Source organism: Saccopteryx bilineata, chromosome 4 (assembly GCF_036850765.1).
Source record: "Saccopteryx bilineata isolate mSacBil1 chromosome 4, mSacBil1_pri_phased_curated, whole genome shotgun sequence".
Lineage (NCBI taxonomy): Eukaryota > Metazoa > Chordata > Mammalia > Chiroptera > Emballonuridae > Saccopteryx > Saccopteryx bilineata.
The window spans coordinates 272,195,902-272,214,848 of NC_089493.1; the positions used below are offsets into that span (position 1 = coordinate 272,195,902).

Here is an 18,947-nt window from a genome sequence, read left to right on the forward strand (position 1 = left end):
GAGCGCGGGCTCATCTGGTTTGAGCAAGGCTCACCAGCTTGGACCCAAGATCGCTGGCTCTAGCAAGGGGTTACTCGGTCTGCTGAAGGCCCACGGTCAAGGCACATATGAGCAAGCAATCAATGAACAACTAAGGTGTCACAATGAAAAACTGATGATTGATGCTTCTCATCTCTCTCCGTTCCTGACTGTCTGTCCCTATCTATCCCTCTGACTCTGTCTCTGTAAAAAAATATATATATATATGGTTAACATGTATTTTTATTTTCCCTGTCTCTTTTTTCTAAGGGGCCCAATATTTTCTTCTGCACCTGGGGCCTCAACCAACCTTAATCCACCTCTGGGTTTGACCCCAGTCAGGGCACATAGGAGAAGCAGTCAATGAGTAAGTAAGTACACAACTGGATGGAACAACTGAGTGAAAACAGGTTGATGCTTCTCTTTTTCTCTCTCACTTTCTCTCTTCCCTACCCCCCCCCTTCTGCTATCTCTCTCACTCAAATCAAGGGAAAAATGAAAAAACAAAAACACCCATGTGTCTAACAAATCCTGAAATACTCACTATCCTTATGGGATGCCTCACTATTTAACATGGTATATGTAAAAGGTTTCCGATAGATAGCCCTCACCAAATCAAGGAAATCCCCTTTTTCAACTCTTCAAAGAGATTTTCATTATAAATAAGTGTTGCATTTTAATGAATGCTTTATCTGTCATTTGAACAATCCATGTTTTTCCCTTTAATCTGATAATAGGAACAATGTTAATTTTTTTCATATTGATACATTTGCATCCCTTGGATAAACATAACATGATCATGATTTTTAAAAACTACACTGCTGATTTATGTTTGCTAAATTTTATTCTAAATTTTCATATCTATTCATAGATGAGATAAAAAAAAATTACAAGCCATTCTCATACTCTCCTTAACTGTACATATTCCTTGACTAGTATCACTAAATTATCCTAATACCATAAAATTAATTAATTTGTTCACTCACCTATCTTCTAGAACAATGTGGATAAGATATATGTTTTATTTGTTGGAAGCTTGATACATCTTAACCAAAAAACCATCTGAATCTATCAAGTTTGTGTTTGGTTTTATAATTTGGTGGGTTTTCTTATCCACCAAATTGCCCTAGGAAATTGCCCATTTTATATTGGTTTTTAAGATTTCAGGCGCAGTATTATTTTGTGATTTGTCCAATTTTTAATTTATTTGTAGTTATGTTCTTTTTCATTACAAATAGTTTTGTATTTTTGCCTTCTCTTCTCTTTTTAGTCAATCTTACCAGAATTTTATTGTATTCGTTTTCAAAGAACAAGTATTTGGTTGTGTAGATTATAGCTAGATAATGTTTTCTATTTCAGTAATTTCTATACATTTTTTTTCTTTTTTTTGTATTTTTCCGAAGCCAGAAACCGGAAGACAGTCAGACAGACTCCCGCATGCGCCCGACCAGGATCCACCCAGCATGCCCACCAGGAGGCGATGCTCTGCCTATCTGGGGCATTGCTGTGTTGCAACCAGAGCCATTCTAGCACCTGAGGCAGAGGCCATAGAGCCATCCCAGTGCCCGGGCCAACTTTGTTCCAATGGAGCCTTGGCTGTGGGAGGGGAAGAGAGAAACAGAGAGGAAGGAGAGGGGGAGGAGTGGAGAAGCAGATGGGCGCTTCTCCTGTGTGCCCTGGCCAGGAATCGAACCCAGGACTCCTGCATGCCAGGCTAACGCTCTACCACTGAGCCAACCGGCCAGGGCCTCTATACATTTTTTATTATTTTTCTACTATTTGTTCTCTTTGGGCTTATTCATTTCAGTTTTTATAATTTCTTAAATCAGAACCTTATCTCATATTTTTATTCTTCTTTTCTAATATATTCATTTCAGAATATAAATTTTCTTCAACATACTCTTCCTTTACCTTCATTCCTTAACCTCAGCACTACCACCAATCTAATCCACCAGCAAATTTTGTTGGTTTTCTCTTGAAAATGTATTTCAGATCCACCCACTCTGCCTCATCTTTTTGTTAGGATGACAGAGACTGATTATTGTACCAGCCCTCTACATATCTCTACAGCCCTACAACCTCTAAATCCAAGTGCCCACTGAGTATCTATACCTGTCTGTTCCACATGTCCAACACTCATCTGCTTCCCTACTCAATTTGACTCTTTCTCCTGGTATTCCCCATTTCGATCTAGAATTTTAGAAAACATCTCCTGCCTCACCCGGGACCCCATATCCAAGGAATCACGAGTGCTAAAGATTCTAGTCCATTAACATCTCTTACCTCTTTCTTCTGCCTCTTCATTTCCATACTCCTCTGCTACTCCTCTTACTTCAGAACATCAACAACTTTTATGGTAATTATCACTAAGAATGTCAACTGAATCTTCCGGCTACTAGTTAAAATAATCCATCCTCTGTGTGCTGTCACAGTGACTTCTCCAAATGCAAATTTAATCATGTGACTAATTAATCTCTGAGAGCTCCAAATGATCAAGGGATAAAGTCCAAGCTGCTTCAGTAGCAGTCCACCATGAGCTAGCTCTTGTCTAACTCTCAGTAGTTTGACTAATTGTTTGCAATCCCAGAATATATTAGAAAATATCCTAGACTTCCACTCAAACTGGTGGAATAGATAAATGCTGTACTTACCACCTCCCACAACCACATCAAAATTACATCTAAATTATAGAACAGCCACTCTTAACAATCACCTGAAAAAGAGCTAGCTGAACAGAACTCCTAAAACTAAGGATATAAAGAAGTCAGTCACATGGAGACTGATAAGAGTGTGAGAGATGCAAATCAGACTGGCCCCACACCCACATGTGGCGGTTAAGAACTGGAAGGGATATCTTGGCTGCAAGGTCTCCCGAGGGGTGAGAGATCACAGCCCCACACCAGGTTTCCCAGACTGAACAACCTGTGCCGGGAAGAACAGCTCTTTTACAATAGCTGGCTGTGAAAATCCAAGATTCCATCAGGGTGAGGGTGAACTGCTGGAGACCTAGGCCTCCTCTTAGAGTTTAAGGCCCACACACAGAAGTACAGCTAATGACACTCTCACTCTGAGCTCCAGTGCTAGGAACAGTTCTAAAAGCATCAAGGACATACAGGGAGGAACTGAACTGTCTGGCTTTAAGGCTTCAAAGTGGAGAGGCAGTTGTCATTTTGTTCCTTTGTCACACCCTTCCCTGACAGAGCCAGCAGGGGAGTGCCATTCATCTTTTACTAAGCCCTCCCCCAACCTGGCCTACTGACACCAGCAGACACTGCATCTGAGTCTCCATCAAACTCATCCCATCCTTGTGATTCCCTGAGAACCTGCCATACCAAAACAGCATAGAGGCTGAAACCTTTTTCAGTGGCTATTACTCACAAGCAGCTGACCTCAGCCTATACTATAGACTTCCCTAAAATTTCTGAAGGGCCACAAACCTCAAACAATGAGCAGCTGTCCTCAGCATGCTCTGTACCTCTTGCTAAGCAGCTCCCTGCCTAGCGCTTGAGGCAACAAGGCTTGATTTGCAGCACAGCCTCTCCAGGTGCCTCCAAGCTCAGCACAGGCACCTACCAACCATAGATCACTTTGTAGCTCCTATCAGGTGGCTCCAGGTTAGGCGCAGACAGCATGAACCCAGGCCTGCAGCAAAGCCCCTACCAAGAGGCTCTAGAACCAACACATCCAATGATCTGCTTCAGAGCACAAAAGAGCACCATCCAATTACCTCCACAGATGACACACCTAAAGGGTGAACTCAGTAGGCACCAGAGCCCTGCTAGAGTGAATCCTGCTTTGTGGGGTCAGACCCCACACAACAGCTCACCCAGTGTAGTGATGGCCAGTTCCCCCACCCAGTCAACTTGAGGATCAATCCCACCCACTGATGTACCAACAACAATTAAGGCTCCACTAAAAAAGGAGAGTACACACAACCCACATAAAGGACACCCCTGGAGCACACAGCTCAGGTGACCAGGGAGAATGTATCACTGGGCCCCAAAGGACACCTACATAAGGCCACTCTGCCAAGACTGGGAGATGTAGCAGATCTACCTAAAATACGAAACAAACACAGGGAGTCAGCCAAAATAAGGAGATAAAGAAACATATCCCAATCTACCAGATGCAGAGTTCAAAACACTGGTTATAAGGATGCTCAGTGAACTTAGGGAAGAACAGATGAACTCAGTGAGAACTTCAACAAAGATAAAAATTAAACATAAAAAAGATAAAAACACTAAAAAGTCAGATATGATTAAGAAAATAACTGAAATGAAGAACATATTAGGGAATCAACAACAGATTAGATAAAGCAGAATATTAAATCAGAGATCTGAAAGACAAAGCAGTGGAAAACACCCAATCAAAACAGCAAAAGAAAAAAAAAGATTTAAAAAACGAGGTTTAAGGGACTTCTAGGACATCAAGTGTGCCAATATTTGCATCATAGGGGTACCAGAAGAAGAGAGACAGCAGAGATTGAAAAATATACTTGAAGAAATAATGGTGGAAAGCTTCCCTAAACTGGTGAAGGACACAGACATATAAATCCGGGAAGCTCTGCATCCAAAACAAGATGAACCAAAAGAGGCCCACACCTAGACACATAATTAAAATGGCAAAGGTTAAAAACACAGAAAGAATATTAAACTAAGCAAGACAAAATCAGTTAGTTATGTACAAGGGAATTTCTATAGGACTATAAACTGATTTCTTTTTTTTTCTTTTTTTGTACTTTTCTGAAGTTGGAAATGGGGAGGCAGTCAGACTCCCGCATGCGCCTGACCAGGATCCACCCGGCATGCCCACCAGGAGGTGATGCTCTGCCCATCTGGGGCGTCGCTCTGCCGCAATCAGAGCCATTCTAGCGCCTGAGGCAGAGGTCATGGAGCCATCCTCAACGCCCCGGGCCAACTCTGCTCCAATGGAGCCTTGGCTGCGGGAGGGGAAGAGAGAGACAGAGAGGAAGGAGAGGGGGAGGGGAGGAGAAGCAGATGGGCGCTTCTCCCGTGTGCCCTGGCCGGGAATCGAACCTGGGACTCCCACACGCCAGGCAGACACTCTACCACTGAGCCAACTGGCCAGGACCTAAACTGATTTCTTAACAAAAACTTTGCAGACCAGGAGGATTGTCACAAAATATTCAAAGTGATGAAAAGCAAGGGCCTACAACCAAAATTACCCAGCAGCAAGGCTATAATTTAGAATCAAGGGCAAGATAAAGAGTTTCCTGGATAAGAAAAAGCTAAAGGAGTTCATCATCACTAAACCAGTATTACAAGAATGGTGAAGAGACTTCTTTAAGGAAAGGTCAAAACATGAATAAGCAAATATAGGAAAGAAAAAAATTATCACTGGCAAAGGCAAACACATAATAAAAGTTGTGGATCAACCAACAATATAATTATTACAAAGATTTAAAGGTAAAACTAGGAAGATCACGTGTAAGTACAACAATAAATTAAGGGATACACACAAACACACAAGAAGTAAAAAAATGACAAAAACATAAATATGGAGAAGGTGAGCAAAAGCTGTAGTGATTTCAGAATGTGTTCAAACTTAAGTGAACATCAACTTAAAGTAAAATGACTGCTGGCCCTGGCCGGTTGGCTCAGCGGTGGGGCGTCGGCCTGGCGTGTGGGGGACCCGGGTTCGATTCTGGCCAGGGCACATGGGGGGGGGCGCCCATTTGCTTCTCCGCCCCCCCTCCTTCCTCTCTGTCTCTCTCTTCCCCTCCCACGGTGAGGCTCCATTGGAGCGGGGATGGCCCGGGCGGTGGGGATGGCCCGGGCGGTGGGGATGGCCCGGGCGGTGGGGATGGCTCCTTGGCCTCTGCCCCAGGCGCTGGAGTGGCTCTGGTCGCGGAGGAGCGATGTCCCGGAGGGGCAGAGCGCCGCCCCCTGGTGGGCAGAGCATTGCCCCTGGTGGGCGTGCCGGGTGGATCCCGGTCGGGCGCATGCAGGAGTCTGTCTGGCTGTCTCTCCCCATTTCCAGCTTCGGAAAGGTACAGGGAAAAGAAAAGAAAAAAGAAAAAAAAAAGTAAAATGACTGCTACACACACAGTTTAGTACATAGGAAGAATATGGTAACCACAAACCAAAAATCTACAAGAGATATACAGGAAATTAAGAGACAGGAATCCAAACATAATACTATAGAAAGTCATCAACATACAAGAGAAAAGAATAAAAGAATAAGGAAGGAACAGAGAAAAACTACAAATACAAATCAGAAAGCAATGAATAAAATGGCAATAACTATACCCTTATCAATAATTACTTTAAATGCAAATGGACTAAAAGCTCCAATCAAAAAATATACAGTGGCAGAAAGGATTAAAAAACAAAACAAAAACAAGGCCCTGGCCAGTTGGCTCAATGGTAGAATGTTGGCCCAGTGTGTGGATGTCCTGGGTTCAAGTCCTGGTCAGGGCACACAGGAGAAGTAACTATCTGCTTCTTGACCTCTCCGCCTTCTCTCTCTCTCTCTCTTTCTCTCTCTCTTCCCCACCCGCAGCCATGGCCGAGTGGTTCAAGCAAGTTGGCCTCAGTCACTGAAGATGGCCCTGTGGTCTTTGCCTCAGGCACTAAAAAAATGGCTCCATTGATGAGCAATGGAGCAATGGCCCCACATGGTCAGAGCATCACCCCATAGGGAGCTTGCCCAGTGAATCTTGGTCTGGGTGCATGTGGCAATTTGTCTCTCTGCCTCCCCGCTTCTCACTTAAGAAATATTAAAAAAAAAAAAAAAAAGAGAGAGAAAGAATCAAACTCACAACATAAAAGAGTAATTTGTGACAGCAAAAACATAAAAAGGGATGAGAAAAAGGATTGAACTTGAACAGGACAATGGAGGTAAGTTACAATCAGAAAAAAAAGAGAAAAGGGACTACTATGAAACTTTTCTTCAGCATAAACCTAACGGTACCCACATAAAAGAAATCTAGAACTGAGACACATAACCTAAAAAGATAGGAAATGGAGAAAAAATAGAATACCACCAAACTAAAATAACAGAGAGAAAAACACAAGAAAATAAACAATATAGACACACAACTACTAAAAAACAAAAAATAAAATGGCTGTAGGAAATCTTCATATATTAATAATCGCCCTGAATGGAAATGGACTGAAATCACCAATTAAAAAGCACAGAGTAGCAGGATGAATTAAAATATAAAACTCAGTCCTGGCCAGGTAGCTTAGTTGGTTAGAGCAGTGGTCCCCAACCTTTTTTGGGCCACTGACCGGTTTAATGTCAGAAAATATTTTCACAGGCCAGCCTTTAGGGTGGGATGGATAAATGTATCACGTGACCGAGACAAGCGTCAAGAGTGAGTCTTAGACGGATGTAACAGAGGGAATCTGGTCATTTTTTAAAAATAAAACATCGTTCAGGCTTAAATATAAATAAAACAGAAATAATGTAAGTTATTTATTCTTTCTCTGCGGAGCGGTACCAAATGGTCCACGGACCAGTACCAGTCCGCGGCCCAGGGGTTGGGGACCACTGGGTTAGAGCATCATCCTGATAAGCCAAGGTCGCAGGTTCAATCCCCCATCAGGTCACACATAAGAATCAATCGATAGCCCTGGCCGGTTGGCTCAGCGGTAGAGCGTCGGCCTAGCGTGCGGAGGACCCGGGTTCGATTCCCGGCCAGGGCACACGGGAGAGGCGCACATTTGCTTCTCCACCCCTCCGCCGCGCTTTCCTCTCTGTCTCTCTCTTCCCCTCCCGCAGCCAAGGCTCCATTGGAGCAAAGATGGCCCAGGCGCTGGGGATGGCTCTGTGGCCTCTTCCTCAGGCGCTAGAGTGGCTCTGGTCGCAACATGGCGACGCCCAGGATGGGCAGAGCATCGCCCCCTGGTGGGCAGAGCGTAGCCCCTGGTGGGCGTGCCGGGTGGATCCCGGTCGGGCGCATGCGGGAGTCTGTCTGACTGTCCCCGTTTCCAGCTTCAGAAAAATGAAAAAAAATAAATAAATAAAAATAAAAATAAAATAAAAAAAAAAAAGAATCAATCGATAAATGTATAAATAAGTGGAAAAACAAATTGATGTTTCTCTTCCCCACACACAATCTTCCCCCCCCCTCTTTAAAATCAATAAAAGCCTGACCAGGTGGTGGCGCAGTGGATAGAGCGTCGGACTGGGATGCGGAAGACCCAGGTTCGAGATCCTGATGTTGCCAGCTTGAGCAAGGGCTCATCTGGTTTGAGCAAAAAGCTCACCAGCTTGAGCCCAACGTCGCTGGCTCAAGCAAGGGGTTACTTGGTCTGCTGAAGGCCCGCAGTCAAGGCACATTAAAAAAAATAAATAAAAATAATAAAATAAAATCAATAAAAAAGATTATAAGTAAAAATAAGAAACAAAACCCAACTATATGCTGCCTTCAGAACACACATGTCAACTGAAAAGGCAAACAGATTCAAAGTGAATGGGAGGAAAATGATAGTCCAAGCAAATGGCATTCAGAGAAAAGCAAGTGTTGCCGACTTATATATGATAAAATAGATTTCAAGATAAAAAAAGAAGTAACAGGAGACAAAGATGGACATTTTATAATGACAAAGAGGTCAATACATCAAAGGCACAACACATATTAAGATATATGCACCCAACCTGGGAACATCAAAATACTGTATATAAAACAGCTACTAACAGAACTAAAGGGAGAAACAGACAAAAAATACCATTATATGAGCTAAATACCCCATTGACAGCAATAGATAGATCATTAAAACAGAAAATCAGTATGGAAATATCGCTTTTAAATGACATATTAGACCAAAAGGATAGTCAACATTTACAGAGCTTTTAATCCCAGAACACCAAATTATACAATCTTCTCTAGTGCACATGGAACATTCTAAAAAATAACCATTTGCTGGGACACAAAACTAGCCTCAACTAATTTAAGAAGATTAAATTGTTTAAGTATCTTCTACGAACACAATGCTTAGAAATTGGAAATCAACTGTTAAAAGGAAGGTGGGAAAAACCACAAATATGAGGAGACTAAACAACATGCTATTAAACAATGATCAGGTCAAAGAAGAAATAAAAGGAGAGATCAAAAGATATCTAGAGTCAAGACAAAAAGAACAATATGACATCAAAATTTTGAGGATAGAGCAAAAGTAATGAGAAGTATATACTAGTACAGGCCTACCTCAAGAAACAAGAAAATTTTCAAATAAAAAAGAAATGGAGACTAAAGTCAGTAGAAAAAAAGAAATAAAAATTACAGTAGAATTAAACAAAATAGAGAACAAGACAATAGAAAAATTAATGCAACAAAGAGCAAGTTCTTTAAAAGGATTAATAAAATTGGCAAATTTCTGGCTAGACTCACTAAGGAAAAAAGATAAAAGACAGAAAATCAGAAGTGAAGAAGAGAAGTTACAACAGACATCATAGAAATACAAAGAACTATACAAGATAATATGGAAGGCTATATATACCATCAAATTTAATAACCTAGAAGAAATGGACAAGTTCTTAAAAATATATAACCTCTGTTGCGTTACCCATGAAGAACTGAAAAATCTAAAGAATCTGATCAACAGTAAGGAAAATAAACCAGTCATCAAAAACCTCCCAAAAAGCAGAACTATAGGACCATATGGCTTCACTAGCGAATTCTACCAGACATTCAATGAAGATTTAATACCTATCCTTCGCAAACTCTTCCAAGTAACTGAAGAAAAGACAATACTTCCTAACATATTTTATGAAGCCAACCCCACTCTGATACCAAAACCTGGCAAGGCCAAGACACACACACACACACACACACACACACACACACACACAAAATCCAGGCTAATATTTCCAATGAATATAGATGCAAAAGTCCTAAACAAAATATTATCAAATCAAATACAACAATACCTTAAAAAGATAATATATCGGCCCTGGCCGGTTGGCTCAGCGGTAGAGCGTCGGCCTAGCGTGTGGAGGACCCGGGTTCGATTCCCGGCCAGGGCACACAGGAGAAGTGCCCATTTGCTTCTCCACCCCTCCGCCGCGCTTTCCTCTGTCTCTCTCTTCCCCTCCCGCAGCCGAGGCTCCATTGGAGCAAAAATGGCCCGGGCACTGGGGATGGCTCTGTGGCCTCTGCCTCAGGCGCTAGAGTGGCTCTGGTCGCAACATGGCGACGCCCAGGATGGGCAGAGCATCGCCCCCTGGTGGGCAGAGCGTGGCCCCTGGTGGGCGTGCCGGGTGGATCCCGGTCGGGCGCATGCGGGAGTCTGTCTGACTGTCTCTCCGTTTCCAGCTTCAGAAAAATGAAAAAAAAAAAAAAAGATAATATATCATGATCAAGTGGGGTTTACTCCTGGGACACAAGGGTAGTTCAACACATGCACAGATCAATGTGATACACCACACTGACAAAACAAAGAATACAAATCATATGATCCTATCAATACATGCAAGAAAGCATTTGACAAGATACAACATCCATTTATAATTAAAACATTCACTAAACTGAGTATAAAAAGAAAGTACCAGAACATAATAAAGGCCATAAAGGACGAACCCTCAGCTAATATCATATGCAATAGTAAAAAACTGAAAGCTTTTCCTTTCAGGAACAAGGCAAGGGCTTCCACTCTCATCACTGTTAGTCAACATGGTACTGAAAGTTCTAGCCAGAGCAATCAAGCAAGAGAAAGAAATAAGTCATCCAAATTGGGAATAAAGAAGTAAAATTGTCACTTATTGCAGATGACATGATCCTTTATATAGAAAATTCCAAAAACTCCAAAACACTACTAGAAACTTTACACAAATACAGTAAAATTGCAGGACAGAAAAATCAATGTACAAAAATCCATTGCTTTCCTATAGACTAGGAATAAAATTTCAGAAAATCATGGAAAAACAATTCCATTTGCAGTTGCAACAAAAAGAATAAAATACCTAGGAATAAAGAAAAAATGTGAAAAACATTGAAAACTACAAGATATTGTTAAAAGACTGAAGAAGATACAAAGAAATGAAAAGATACTGTGTTCATTGATTGGAAGAATCTACATAGTCAAAATGACCATATTACCTAAAACAATACACAGATTTAATGCAACACCCATCAAAATCCCAACAGCATTTTTCAAAAATACAAATAACAACAAAACATCAAATTTGTCTGGACCTACAAAAGACCCCAAATAGCCAAAGCAATCCTGAGAAAAAGAACAAAGCCAGCCTGACCAGGTGGTGGCGCAGTGGATAGAGCGTAGGACTAGGAAGCAGAGGACCCAGGTTCGAGATCCTGAGGTCACCAGCTTGAGCGCGGGCTCACCTGGTTTGAGCAAAAAGCTCACCAGCTTGGACCCAAGGTCCCTGGCTCAAGCGAGGGGTTACTCGGTCTGCTGAAGGCCCACGGTCAAGGCGCATATGAGAAAGCAATCAATGAACTAAGGTGTCGCAATGCGCAATGAAAAACTAATGATTGATGCTTCTCATCTCTCTGTTCCTGTCTGTCTATCCCTCTCTCTGTCTCTGTAAAAAAAAAAAAAGAAAAAAAGAACAAAGCCAGAAGAATCACAATCCCTGGCTTCAAATTATACTACAAAACTACAATGATAAAAACAGTATGGTATTGGCAGAAAAACTGACACACAGACCAAAGGCACAGAACTGAGACCCTAGAATAAACCCACATATATATGGACAACTAATTTTTGACAAAAAGCCTAAAAGATACAATGAAGTAAGCCAGTTCAATAAATAGTGTTGGGGAAATTGCAAAGCCACATGCAAAAGAATGAAACTAGATTATTTGACATGATACACAAAAATTAATTCAAAATAGATCAAAGACCTAAATATAAGACCTGAAACAAAATTCGTAGAAGAAATCACAGGTACTAAACTTATGAACCTTTGTCTCAAAGGATTTTAGGAATTTGACACCAAAGGCAAAGGAAGTAAAAGCAAAAATAATTGACAGGTGCTACATAAAACTAATCAACAAAACAAAAAGGCAACCAAATGAATGGGAGAAGATATTTGCAAATAACACCTCTGATAAGCAACTAATATCCAAAATATATATAAGAACTCATACAACTCAACAATAAAACAAGCATTCCAATTTAAAAATAGGCAGAGGGCTTTTCCATGCCAATAACAATACTCTTGCAAACATGGTGAACGTTCCTAAAACCCACCCAACTTTCAGTAAGAAGTGTGGCAAGCACCCACTACACAAAATAACACAGTAAATGAAGGGTAAGAATTTTCTGTATACTCAGGGAAAGTGGGATTATGACAGGAAGCAGAGGGGCTATGGTGGGCAGACTAAGCCAATTTTCTGCAAAAAAGCTAAAACTACTGAGGCTTGAATGCATTAAGCCCAACTACAGATCTAAGAGAATGCTGGCTATTAAGAGATGCAAACATTTTGAACTGGGAGGAGATAAGAAGAGAAAGGGCCAAGTGATCTAGTTCTAAGCTTCATATTTTGTTTTATTATGTGACAATAAAATCTTGAAAATATGTTTGCTTAAAAAAAAAGGGCAGAAGTGTTTTTCAATCGTCAGTCCATGAAGGATTTAACCACCCTAATGTTGTATGAAGACTACAAAACAAGAAATAAGTGCTGGAAAGAATGTGGAGTAAAAGAAACCCTCATACAAATGTAACTGGTATGGCCACTATGGAAAACTACAAAGGTTCCTCAAAAAAATTAAGAACAGAGCTACTATATGGCCCAACAATCCCTCCTCTGGGTATCTACCTGAAAAACTTGAAAACATTTATTCATAAAGACTGGCCCTGACCAGTGGCTCAGTGCACAGAATGTCAGCCCCACATACGGATGTCCTGGGTTCAATTCCTAGTCAAGGCACACAAAAAAGTGACCATCTACTTCTCTCCCCCTCCCTCACCCTCTTCTCTTCCTCTTTCTCTCCTACAGCCAGTGGCTTAATTGGTCATGTGTGGCCCCAGGCACTGAGGATAGCTCAGTTGGTCTGAGCACTCAGCCTCAAGTGCTAAAAATAGCTCAGGACTGGAGCATCAACCCCAGACCGGTTTGCAGGTGGATCCTGGTTGGGGCATATGCAGGAGTCTGCCTCACTATCTCCCCTCCTCTCACCAAAAAAAAAAAAAAGATATAGGTGCCCCTATGCTCACAGCAGTATTATTCACAGTAGCTAAGGCATGAAACAACCTAAACCTCTTTTGATAAATAATTAGATAAAGAAGATGTGATACATATACACCATGGAATACTACTCAGTCATAAGAAAGGATGAAATACTGCCATTTGTGACAACATGGATGGATCTTGAGAGTATTATCCTAAGTGAAATAAGTCAGATGAAAAAGGACAAGAACCATACAATTTCACTCATATGTGGCATATAATACAGAAAGCAACAAACAAATTCATAAACAGAGACAAATTATGGTGCTTACTAGAGGAGAGGAGTGTTGGGGGGTTGAAGAGGATAAATGGGGTTAAATATATGGTGATTTCTATCAAGCCAGGGAGACTAGGCTTGAAGCGTAAGCACACAATGTAATATACAGACAATTACAGAATTGTACACTTGAAATGTACATAATGTTATTAACCAATATACCCCCAAATAAATTCAATTTAAAAAAAATTGTAACTACATGTGGTAATGAATGTTAAGTAGACTTACTGTGATGATCACTTGGCAATATATAACTATCAAATCATTATTTGTACACCGGAACCAGTGTATGTCAATTATAGCTCAATTAAACAAACGCTATTTAAACAAATAATGGCCCTGGCAGGTTGGCTCAATGGTAGAGCATCGGCCCGGTGTGTTGGATGTCTTGGGTTCAATTACCAATCAGGGCACAAAGGAGAAGCGCCCATCTACTTCTAAACCCCTCTCCCCTCTCACTTTTCTCTCTCTCCCCCCCCCCCATGGGAGCGAGCTGGCCCCCCTCATTGAGGATGGCTGCACAGCTTCCGCCTCAGACGCTAAGGAGAGCTCATTGCTGAGCAACTGAGCAAGCCCCCCCACCCCACCCCCAGATGAGTAGAGCATTGCCCCCAGGTGGATCCCAGTGGGGGCACATGTGGAAGTCTGCCCCCCCTCCTCTCACTAAAAATAAAAAAAAAGAAAAAAGAAAAATCAAGAGCAATAACAAGCTTAACTGAACACTAGAAATTCATTATGAAGTCACATACTGTAATAACCAAACTAAGTTTAAAGACTGGGAGATTTTTAAAAAACAGGACCTCTAATCAAACAGCACAGCAGTCTAACTGAGGGCACTGTGCAGACAATCATAACCAAAGGTTGTCATCTAGTCCCTGGGACTACACTTAGGTAAGTAATTATACACAGAAAGAGAGCTGCAGCCCTCTTGCCAAATTTATTCAGTTTGTACCTGGGAAAGATCATTTAAGGATTTCTGTTTATCAAAATAAATCCTAAATGGAAATTGAATTTGCTAAAAAACTCTTTCCTCCATTTTCTTTTTATTTTTCATTTTAATTGGAATGTCATAGTAAAAAAGTAATAAAAATTTAAAAGCCCTCTTACATGGCAATGGAATTCCGTGGCATGTTAATGTTGACAAAAACATCCCAAAGATCTGACTCCCTGTGCTGTCATGCTGTGTCAGAAGAAGATAAAGAAGTGGGTCAAAGAGAAGCATTAAAAAGTTAGGATGGTGCAGTGCTGAGCATGTTTAAAGAAAGGCTAAGGATGTGGTGTATATACAAAATTCAACCATAAAGAATGAAATCTTGCCATTTGCAACATAAAAAATGGTCCTTGGTGGGATTATGCTAAGTGAAAAAAAGTCAATGACAAATACCATGTGAAATCTAAAAAAAAAAAACAAAAAACAAAAAAAACAATATATCCTCCTCCCCCAAAGCAAAACAAGTTCATAGATACAGAGAACAGATTGGTGTTAGCTGGGGGCAGGGGTGCTGAAATGGGTGAAGGGAATCAAAAGGTACCAACAAAAAATAACAAAATAACTCATGGGGATGTTATGTATAGTAGAGTAGCATGGTGACTTTAGTTAATAATACTACTGTACTGCATACTTGAAAACTGCTAAGAGAGTTTGTCTTACAAGAAAAAAAAACTATGTATACTTGCTAACTAGACTTATTGTGGTGATCACTGTGCAATACATACAAATATCGAATCATTTTATTGCACACCTGAAACTAACATAATGTATGTCAATTATATCTCAAGGAAAAAAAGGTTAAGGTTGAAGCCAGTGAGGTCCTGAGACTAGTCATGATATTCCAGAGCAATTATAAGACATCTTTTTTTTACAGTTTCAGAGGTTTTGTCAACAATGTTGGTAAGAGAAACAAACAACATTTCAGTGAAGTGATGTAGGTGTCATTAAAAACACTTAGAAAATGGCTAACGAGCTTGCTATTTATCACTTGGTTGTAGCCAGAGTGGCAGAGTTGTTTTCTTTTAAACTAAACACAGGCACTGAAATTCCTCCCAGACAGCAAATTTAATTTCCTGATTGTTAACACCAAACAGGAATTACAACATCTATTTCATTGTCCTTAAAATAAGTTAGGCACTGATTTATGTAAATGGCTGACAAAAGGGAACAGAACAAACTCATCAAATGAAAACAATTCTTTAGAACCCAGAAATCTAACAAAAGCCAGGGTGGGTAAGCTTATGCTTGTCTGTCTTACAAAAGCCTTTAACCCTTACCTGGCTGCCACTGACAATATTTCTAGACACCCACTGCCCACCTCACTAATCCGCATGCTGTTCCACCAACTAGCCCTAGCCTTTTCACTTTCCAGCTAATTCTGAAAGACCCAAATCCCCCTCATCCTTCAAGGCCCACCTTAAAAGTCACTTCCTTTATAAGGCCTTTTTAAATCCTAACTATAACAAAATCCCTAATAGTTGGTAACTCCATATGTAACTAAGTCTCGCCACATTCTACTTTCTCTGTGTAAGTTCTTTGCCAGCAGAAACTGTATTTATACTTAGGTCTGTCTCTCCTCCATGCAGCAGCTGCAGCTAGAGCCCAAACACAGAAGATGCGTACAATGGGCATCTGGTGATCTCAGTACCCAGAAGTGGGTGGCAGCTTCGATTCCAGTTCACCTCAATTAGGTCACGGAAATTCTTCCTATTCCTTTACTAAGAAGACAACACACTGCCTCCTTACTCCTAGACAGTCAATACGCTTGTTGTCATGAAGTATGTATCTTACTTGCACAACAGGTCTATTTCCTTTCAGAATCCTTAGATGAAATGAGGAAACAGGAAGGTGCTCTTAACCCTTCAAACGCTGACAGAGCATTCATCTACAGATGGGATACAAATGCTCAGACACCAAGCTGACCAAGAAGATCGCTCCAAGGACAAACCGATACATAAAATATTCACCACCAACCAGCCTTGGAGTTTTGCCTCCTAGTACCTCCCATAGCGGTTCATCTATGAGGCAAGAAAGTAGCAGTTCAGGAGGAGCCACAATCTTTCCTGCCAAAGCAGGCGGAAAAGAAGCTCATCATTCATCACTCGGGGAGGGCTGTAATCTGCTAGTTGAGAACTAAACTACAGACATCTGATTCTTCAGCAGAGGCCCCCTCACCAGCTGTCCACCGGTTATGGTTGTTCACACAATTTAAAACAGCACAACAGGCCTAGTTCTATTCCTGATGGTGCCTATCCAAGGAACTATAACCAAATGCCACTACCTCGAAGCCGCTCCTTGATTTACTTTATAAAAATATAAATGAAGCTAACTAATAATCCAGCCATCTCTGAATAGTTACTAACCCTGACACATAAAATACCACTATTTCATTTTAAGTTGCTGCGTATACGTGGATCCCCACCTCCCACCTTCTTTCTGAAACGTACGTAATTTGCAAACGTAGAAGTAACGTAAACACTACCCAAAATCAAAAACGGCAAACTACCAAGATGCTCCTCCCCAGGCCAAATCCAAATCGCCCAAGCCTCAGCTCCCTACGTGCGAAGTCCAGCCATCTCGAGCGCAGGCAGGGAATCCTTGCTCCAGGGATGAGGGTGGACAAACCCCGGTGGCGGTGGCCAGGCCGAGGCGTTAATGCGGGGCGACCCCCACCCGCAGCTGGGGCGGGGGCTGCAGCCCCCACAGGCGATAAGGAAACCCGACCCGATGCGCCGCCCGCGACCAGCGTAGCCCCCTCCGGCCCAGACCCCGGCCGCGCACCCCTGCTCACCCCGCCCCGGCGGGCAGCGGTGCGCCCCGGGCCCAGCCCGGCCAGCTGCTCCGCGGACGCCCGTGGCCGCTCCGAGCTCACTCGCGGCGGCGAGCGGCGGGCCTGGGGCCGCTCGGCACCATCCTCCCCGCCGCTCCGGGAGCGGTCTCCGGCTCCGCGGGGCCGACGCGAGGACCAGAGGCTAGTCTGGCTCACGCAGCCGCGACACGGGCTGGTCGGGGCTCCTCAGCCGTAGTTTCCGGGTAGAAATTCTGCCACCGCCAACGGTGCCGCGACCTCCGACACCTGGCGTCCGACGGCGGCGCGGCCGGGACAAGATGCCTCGGTTGCGGGCGGCGGAGACCACGCCTCCTGGTTGGGTCATGTGGGGGCTTGTGTGTGAGTACGTGAGCTCTGCGCGTGCCGGCGTGGAGTGTGTGACGTACGTTTGTGTGTCTGGGGTATTCGGCGAGTATTCGTGGGTGGGGCACGACATGAATCCTTTTATGGATCTGTGCACGTGTTTAGAATGTTGTGTGTGATGGTTGGGAGTCTGGGGTGTGTGCATGCATGTGTGTGTGTGTGTTTTTGTGCTCGTGTATTAATCACTGCTGATGAAACTATAATTTGGTACTGTCTCTTTATAAAATAATTTGGCATTATTCTGTGAACTTGAAGATATACATCCTCCCTGAAGAATACATTGCCCTGGAGAAATACTTGTACATCTTGCACAAGTACACCTAATAATCACTAAGATGGAAGGGGGGAGGTGCCCATACAGTAAAATGTAAAAATAGACTTTGGTATACTCACATGTAATTAACGCCAAAGAGCAGTGAAAATTATTGAAAACAGCTGACACAACAGTGAGGCAGGACATAATGTGCTGGGGAAGCAAGTCACAAAACAGGATACATTGCAGCATAATTCCGTTATATAAAATTCCAAAATGCACTAATCTAATCATAATCTTAGGGGTAGGAAACTAGTAGGACTCGAACAAAAAGCATGAGAAAAAGAAGCGCAAACTTCATGTCAAGTGTGAAGAGGATGGAATGGGGAAAGAGCACAGGGTACTTCAAATGGCATGGACATGCTCATCTTAAAAGGAATGATGGGCACACTTATGGAATTGTTATTGTTTATATTTCATGCGTAACTTACAAATATTTTGTATCTACTAAATAGCTAATAAAAAATACACTGTGGTTCACCATTGAACTAGGAAGTTGTTGAGTGTACAGCCTATTGTGTGACAAAGGCAGAAATTGCTAAGTATCTAAAATAGGTTAAATCCAGGAGATGTTGAGGTGAATCATTCATGAGTCATGAAGGAGAATGATGGTAGACCCCCCCCCAAAAACATATCTTTTGACAAGTGTATTAATAGCATTTGGTTGTCTTTCAAAAGTAGCTGCTTAACTTCTAGTGGAAAGTAATTAAACTAAAAATAAAACTATCCTTAAGATCATATCTTCAAATCTTAAAGTTGTTAAAACAATTCAAATTATAGGTGGAGGCTTTGACAAGCGTGCCAATGCAAGTACAGTAGTAAGCAGCTGCCAGTAGCCAAGGGTAATTTAAATGCACATTTACAGTTTGCTGAATATGGATTAATTTTTTTTTTTTACAGGGACAGAGAGAGAGAGAGAGAGAGAGAGAGAGATAGATAGGGACAGACAGACAGGAACAGAGAGATGAGAAGCATCAATCATCAGGGTTTTTT

At 42.1% G+C, this 18,947-nt stretch overlaps 1 protein-coding gene and 1 pseudogene across 1 annotated transcript in view; one reads left to right on the forward strand and one right to left on the reverse strand.

The window, feature by feature from the left end:
* Positions 1-17,548, reverse strand: part of TMEM248 (transmembrane protein 248) — a 36,142-nt gene extending 18,594 nt beyond the window's left edge. The window contains exon 1 of the mRNA XM_066274643.1: positions 17,240-17,548. The gene's annotated coding sequence lies outside the window, so the exon portion shown is untranslated. The remainder of the gene's footprint in view (positions 1-17,239) is intronic.
* On the forward strand, positions 12,177-12,477 carry LOC136336458 (large ribosomal subunit protein eL42-like; annotated as a pseudogene).
* Positions 17,549-18,947: the final 1,399 nt, after the last annotated feature.